We start from the raw sequence: 6885 nt of genomic DNA, 5'->3' as shown, positions 1-6885 counted from the left end.
TCCTCCATGCAATCTTCTCTTTCAACATGTTCACATATTTCCTTTTTGCCTGCTTTTACATTTGCACCCTAGTGCAAGGCAAGAGATTTTCCCCTCATCAACTAGTAGTTTTATGAGGCTTAGTTCGTAAGAGATGTGAAAGGCAAGAGGGGAAGAGAAAAAAAAACAGAATAAAAATTTAAAAACGGTAAAATTTTTCACCAGACACAAGTCCAGTACAACCACTTTATATTGGCCATGCTGACAGCACAAATTTCCTGTTCATGGACAGGGAAAAAAGTGCCATGGCACTTTTCACCCCACAACTGCATTGCAGGCTCATTCACACTCCTTGCAACTCTCCAAATGGCAAGCAGCTATTTGCCTTTTTAGACAGGTCATCTCGATCTGCAAAGTGCTTAGGTACTTCACTGCTATTTATTTCAGTAAGTTAGAGGTCCTAAATACGTGCCTGTTCTGACCATAGGTACTTCAGATGTAGCTCACTGTTGCAAGACACAAATTTACACCTCCTGCATCAAAACAAGCAGCTGCCACTGCCTTTCCTTCTGCACAAACAGATGAATCCAGCCATGTACATGGGCATAGCCATGGACACCCTTGCCAAGTCCTGGGGAAAAGCTGAAGACCACAGTTTTGGGAGTCCTGCAGGGAGTGGTTGAGTGAGGGATTAGTAAACCAAACCCTGCTAAAACAAAGCCTCTCAGGAAACCCAATACTGCCTCTCATTCCAGTCTCTTCATCACCTACAAGTACAGGGCTGTGCTGGAAGCAGTTTGGTTGGTTCAGTTAAACCAGCTATTAAAATGGTAGCCAGTTCCTTAAGCAACAGCTGACAATAACTTCCAGCCCGCTCTGCTGCCCAGCCTGGCTACCCCATTCCCAGAGGGGTAGGTGGGCCACTGCCCTACCACAGCCCAGGAGCCCCACATACCCCCAAGTTTCACACTTTCAGGGGAGCAGATGACTGAATTTCCAAGCCCACCTTTACATCCAGCCAGCAGGGATATTTTTTGCTTTCTGCCCTTCCCGAAGTGGTGAATTTATCCGCTTTTTTTTTTTGGATGCAACAGCTGCAGCTAGTGAGGTTCATGGCCATCACTACACTCTGGGATAATTATCAGACTTTCACAAGCACCAGCCAACATTTCCTAATGCATCGCAGCAGAGACAACATCCAAGAGTTGCAATTTCCTGGATTTTTTTTCCCCCTCACCTCCACACATTTTTCCACTAAAGAACTTGTGCAGGATTAACCCCAGTAGGAAGCAGTAAGCTCAGTGCATGAGGCATGTACAGCTGAGAAACTGGTCATCAGTAGACTGATCCATGTGGTGGTCTTTGTACAAAATCCACCTACTCCCAGCAAGCCAGCATCAGCCAAGTCTGCCAGTAAAGTGCATTTCTGGAGATCACAGGCCATTTACTGACTTCTGCATTAGCATCCAAGTCACCCACTGTAATTAGGAAAAGCAAGAACACCTTAGTTTTGTGACTCAACAAACTTTGGCAACTCTCTCCACACTACAGTCCTGCTGTGGAAGGAGGGTTTTCTCCTACACGCGGCATCTAACAGGTTTGAAGAAGTAGCTCTTTCAGAAAGGATGAGCTTCCCCATCACTGGTCCAATATTTGCTTTCTGTTTATGGTCCCACCTCCGGGTCGTTGTTTTCCCTGCACGTGCGCGCCATGACAGTTTTCTAAATTAGACAGTCGCCCTTGAAATCATTTCAAACCCAATTACTCACACTCTCATTTTGAGAACTACAGGTTTCTGATATCCCATTTTTGTAAAGCTCTTTCACCCATTTTCTTCCCTTTTATGCAAAAAGAAAGAAAAAAAAAGTTTCCTCAGTTTTAATCTTGTAAAACACATTATGCAAATGTACGGGGTTTATGTAAGATGATGGCCTGCGGCCATATCACCCCTGGCCCCGGCTGTGATCTCGTTACATCTCCCAGCCCCAACAGGCCGGGGCGTGCTCGGCGCTGGCTGCGAGACCTCCGGAGCCAGCCAGGTGCTGCCAGGGGCCGGGCGGTGGTTCGGTAGGTGCCCCCCCGCGGTGAGTCAGCACCCACGGGGTGCCGGGGCGCGACCCACCCGCGGCGGCACACGCGGGGGCCGCGATGAAGCGGCGGTGCCCGTGTGCGGGGGCTGCAGAGCATCCCCGCGTCCGCCCCTGCCCGCGCATCGCCGCGCCGGGCCGAAACCTCGCCGTTCGCAAGAAAGCGGCGAGGGAGCGTTTGCTGCGTCCTGACCAAGCCAGGCAAACGGAGCTGTTGGAAGCAAACAGCTGATCACGCTTTTTTCCCCTCCCCTTCATGTCTTGAGCTACCTGAGAAAAATGAACGGAAAAGAAATCCCATAATTAATTTAACACGGTTCTCTCACCTTTTCAGCTAGCATCCAAAGACCCATTCTCCACCTTTCTGATACGCTTTGCTACACCATACCTTGCCGGCAAATATGAAAGGATTTATTTTAGCTACGTTTGTGTTGCTTTTTAACACCACAATCACACAAATCCTGAAAAACACCAAGCAGAGATCATTTTTACTTCAAACTTTAACAAAGATCACTGATTGCTCTGAATCCTTCCCCTAATCTAGCAGTTTTTCTGGAGTGAATCCCTGGAAACATTCTCTGCAAGGAAGTTAACAGGAGTGCCTCAAAACAGCCTTACCAGGATCTTATCAACTTTTATCTTCCACCAAACAAAGCCACTAAGTACAGGCGTTTATTTGCCAGACAATACAAAGATTTCCTACTATTGGAAAACAGTACTTGAGGCTCTGAAGAAAAGACCCTACCGTTTACCTAGAAGCATGCATACTTTTATTTTTTTTCTCCTCCTTTAACGTCTTCACAACGACCCCATACACATGCAGATGTGCCCTGTCTGCAGCCACTGCACACATTGTTATCGCACACCCCCAGCAGACAAGGAGCAGCTTTTACCTTTGCCGGAGCGATGGTGCTGGCAAGTTCCAGGGAAGCTCAGCCCAGCAGTGCTCAGAGAGAAGTGTCTCAGGCTTATATGTGTGCTGCACTGCTGAAATCAATCAGCTCCAAATCCAGATGATCCCCCTCACTTAATCAGATGACCTCATAGCTTAATTCCTAAACGTGCTTTGCTGGGCTTCTAGGAACTTGTGTGTGAGGTCTGGGAAGCAGTAACCTCTGCAGCAGGACAAAAATGGTAGCTCTAAGTAATGCCTCTGTCCACATTACATCTTTGCCTGAGTCGCATTTACTGGTTACAGCCTAGCTAAAAGCTATAAATTTTTAACTTAATATAATAAGACCTCGGCCGTGAAAGGGCTTTTTCCTCTTACGAGGGCAGGGCCAGAATCCATCTGCACTGATGGTTTCAGTACTATTCCCACTGTATTCTTGTTCAAGGTTGTAAAGAACCAGAGCATCCTCCAATGCGCTTCAGGCATAGACAATACCCAGTGTTGAGCTAAAATTCAAAAGGTTACTCGGCTTTTGGGTCTCCAATGTGAGAATCCCTTGCTGAGAGGTTCGGTGGTCATTGCTGTCTTAGGACATCCAAAGATGTCTAAACACTGGACAGTGACTTCTGGCAGTTTGGGATCTGCCCAAGGTCTCACCGACACATTGAACCATCTGGCTTCCTTTGCACCTACATGCACCTTGGTCTCTGACAACACACCATTTCCTGGCATCTCCAGCTCTGAACATCGTCCGGCTTCTCTCATGTTTTCTCTGGATTTCACCACACCTTAGCCTTAAATATAGAGCACCGTTTTGGGGTAATTAGAGATTCTTAATTAATTAGAGTTATAGATTTAAGGATTCAAAGCTTGACAAATGAGCTCAGGTAAATTTTGCTGCAACAGTTGGAGAAAATTACTGGTCCCAGGTACCTGCCCTACCCCTCTGCTGGAGGTTAATTACTGTTTCTCTTGCACAGCCAAAAACATGCATGCTTCCATCCCGGCTGCTCCAGCTCACAGTCCAGCGCCCAGCTCAGCCCAGTATCATCCAGCTGCCAGGCTGCACCAAGGCACAGGCTGCACTCTGCCTGTCCTCCAGCAGACAAGACAGAGCAGCAGCTAAGGATGACCCCACACCTGCAGCCCAGCAGCAGGGCTTATGAGCACAGGTCTTCCCCTTCACCCCTCTTGGCTTTTTCAGGACAATGGTCTTCCAGCAACCAGCAGAGGTGCAACAGCCTGACACAACATCGAGGGCATCTCACTACCTTACAAAGGCAAAATAGCACATTTCTTTCAATATGTCTGAAAACCTGCACTGTTTGTGTGGTTTGGTTTTGGTTTTTTCTTTTCTCTTGGGGTTGATGTGATGCAAAGGAGGAAGGACAGGATGAAGACCTGGCAGAAGTGGTTTCTGCTCCCAGGTAGACACTGTCCTACTGGAGGGCTGCAATTGAACGTTTTCCCTTCTCTCTGCTTTAGCATCCCTGTCTATAACAAGGGACCTGGCATCATTTAGACCACTTTCTGTTGTTACTGAAGAACTATTTCAATTAACTAGAAATAATTTTTTTATTGCAGTGGTCAGCTGAAGAACACTACCTTTTCAGATCCTGCTACTTTGCCCTCAGTTTTATGCAGATTGATCTGGAAATATACGCTCTAAAGCTCACCTAAAAGATGACTTGTTATTTTGTTCATTGTAGATCTCTGAACTTTCTGCTATATTCATGAATAAGCATTTGAGTTCCATGACAGTGTCTATATGATTACATGTTTTTTAGTTTTAAACTATGGGTAAAAGAATAGATCAAATGGAACAGAGAACGTGTCATGGAATAGTAGCTGACTGTGCACAAGGCTTTCTTCACAAGAACCTGTTAGAAAGGGCCGTTTAGCTAAAAGAGGAAAAACGGAATATTTGTGGCCAGCCCTTACACAATGATGGCCCATGGAAACCAGCTGGAACGTCCTTGTCAGACATGCAAGAATACCCAATAAATACAAGATGGCATCTGAAACTGGGAGGAAAGCTTATTTATATAACCCTATGAAAGCGAAAATGAAAGAGGGAGAAGGCAGCAAATGATATAGAACAGGTAAAAATCTGGTTCCAGCGTAGTTCCTGTGTATTTACAACAGATGGTCATCCATGCACCTACGTGGGTAATGTGACATCAGGCAATAGGCAGCAGCAATAGCCAGGCACCATAGAAATGTTATGACAGACCACAACTGGTTTGGATAACGCACAGATTTTGCAAAGACATGGTGTATCTGGCTGTGGCCAGAGTTTAGGAACAAATTCTCATTTACATGGTTCCATATGCATTTCCTGTGGCTCACCACCAGGCCTTGGGTCATGATGCCAAAGAGACTCCAGAGCACTTGGCAAAACTGGCTTTGGGCTCCCCATACAAAACCTGCAAATATCAGTGAACAGAAACTTGCTATACTTTGGCAATTTATTCTAGTGAGACGGAAGCATCTTTGTCTCTAACCTCATTAATGTTCTTTTAGTGAGGTAACAGTTTTGAGACAAAAATCCTAACAGCATCTTATATTTTTTCTTTTAAAAATAAAAATAAAAATCAAGCTCTTGTTGCAGAACACAGCCCAGAAGGCAGTCCAAGTCCCCTGCCAGGATCGAAGCTGCACACCACTAGGCCAAAATAACTGCAAGAACGTACATTAACATCCCGTACGGGAAAAAATAGACAAGAAAGGGCTACAAAAATAAGCAAAGCGGCAAGTTAGATCCATTTCAAGATGCATTGCTGGGGTTCTGCATTCTGCAGAAGTCTGAGGGAGCAGAGGAACAGACAGCAGTAGGGCTGCGGCCAAAGAGACAAACTGTTTGTAAATAACAGTGAAACAAGTGAAGGGTAAAGCAAAAACTGAGTGTCAAAAATGAAATTAACTGAAGTCAGTTACTAAATTAAGACAGGAGTTCATTCTTTCTCCTTGTTTTCTTATGTATTACTAGTTTTGTGTCATTATTTCTCTCTGAAGTTTTGAACACTAGAAAAAAAAAAATTTTTTAAACTGAAAGCAATACTACCATGAAGTCAAATGATTTCATGAGCCAGGGTCTTGAATAATCATCAGGTTTGCAATTAATAATCTCTAACATCAGGTTGCCCGTCAGGTGACAGGGTTGCAAGGGCCATGCCCTCAGCTGCCTGTCAGGGGGAAAGAAGCAGCATTGCTGGCCTTGGCTCCAGCACCACCTGGGAAGACTCCAACATCCTCTCATGCTCAGCTGCTGCTGATGGCCGAGCAAGAGACGGTTAAAATATTTTCTTTTTCCACAAGCCATTTTTATACTGAGCAACATGAATTCAACAATTTTGTGAGTATGTATCAAATATAATTTTTGTAATACTTAAAAAGGTCCATTGCAACTTCACAATTTCTACTTTTAAATCCTAATAGTTTAAAGTCATTTTTAGTTATGTAAAACCCAAATCCATTATTTTTCTGGGAGAAGGGCAAGTGACAAGATTGGACAGAGTCAAAGTTCCATTTTCAAAGGAAATTTAAAAAGTGGAACTTCAGAGGAGTCTTGCATTAGAACTTCTTTTTCTTTAAGCCAGCCCAGGAATAGCCTATGTAAAAGCAGTCGAAAGCATGAAGTTTTGAGGATCAGGAATAAGTGAAAAAATACCTTCCTGTGTGTTCAGATAACTCTGTGCTTTTTAGATTTCCCAAGACATTACTAATCTATTAATTTTTTTTTTTTAAGATTAATAATTTCCTATGACAGACAAGTTCAGGTCAGAGTTTAACTGTTCTCTTCAGTGAATGGAGCAGAAGAGACTGTTGTTTCATATTACTGGCACAGCTTATGAGGTAGTTAAGCCTCAAAATAACGCACCATCTAAACTATACAGTGGAAGAAAAGCATTAAGGTAATGGAAACTC

This window comes from Tauraco erythrolophus, chromosome 18 (genome assembly GCF_009769465.1).
Source record: "Tauraco erythrolophus isolate bTauEry1 chromosome 18, bTauEry1.pri, whole genome shotgun sequence".
In the NCBI taxonomy this organism is placed as follows: domain Eukaryota; kingdom Metazoa; phylum Chordata; class Aves; order Musophagiformes; family Musophagidae; genus Tauraco; species Tauraco erythrolophus.
The sequence above is the reverse complement of the archived record's forward strand: the minus strand, read 5'-3'. Positions refer to the sequence as shown.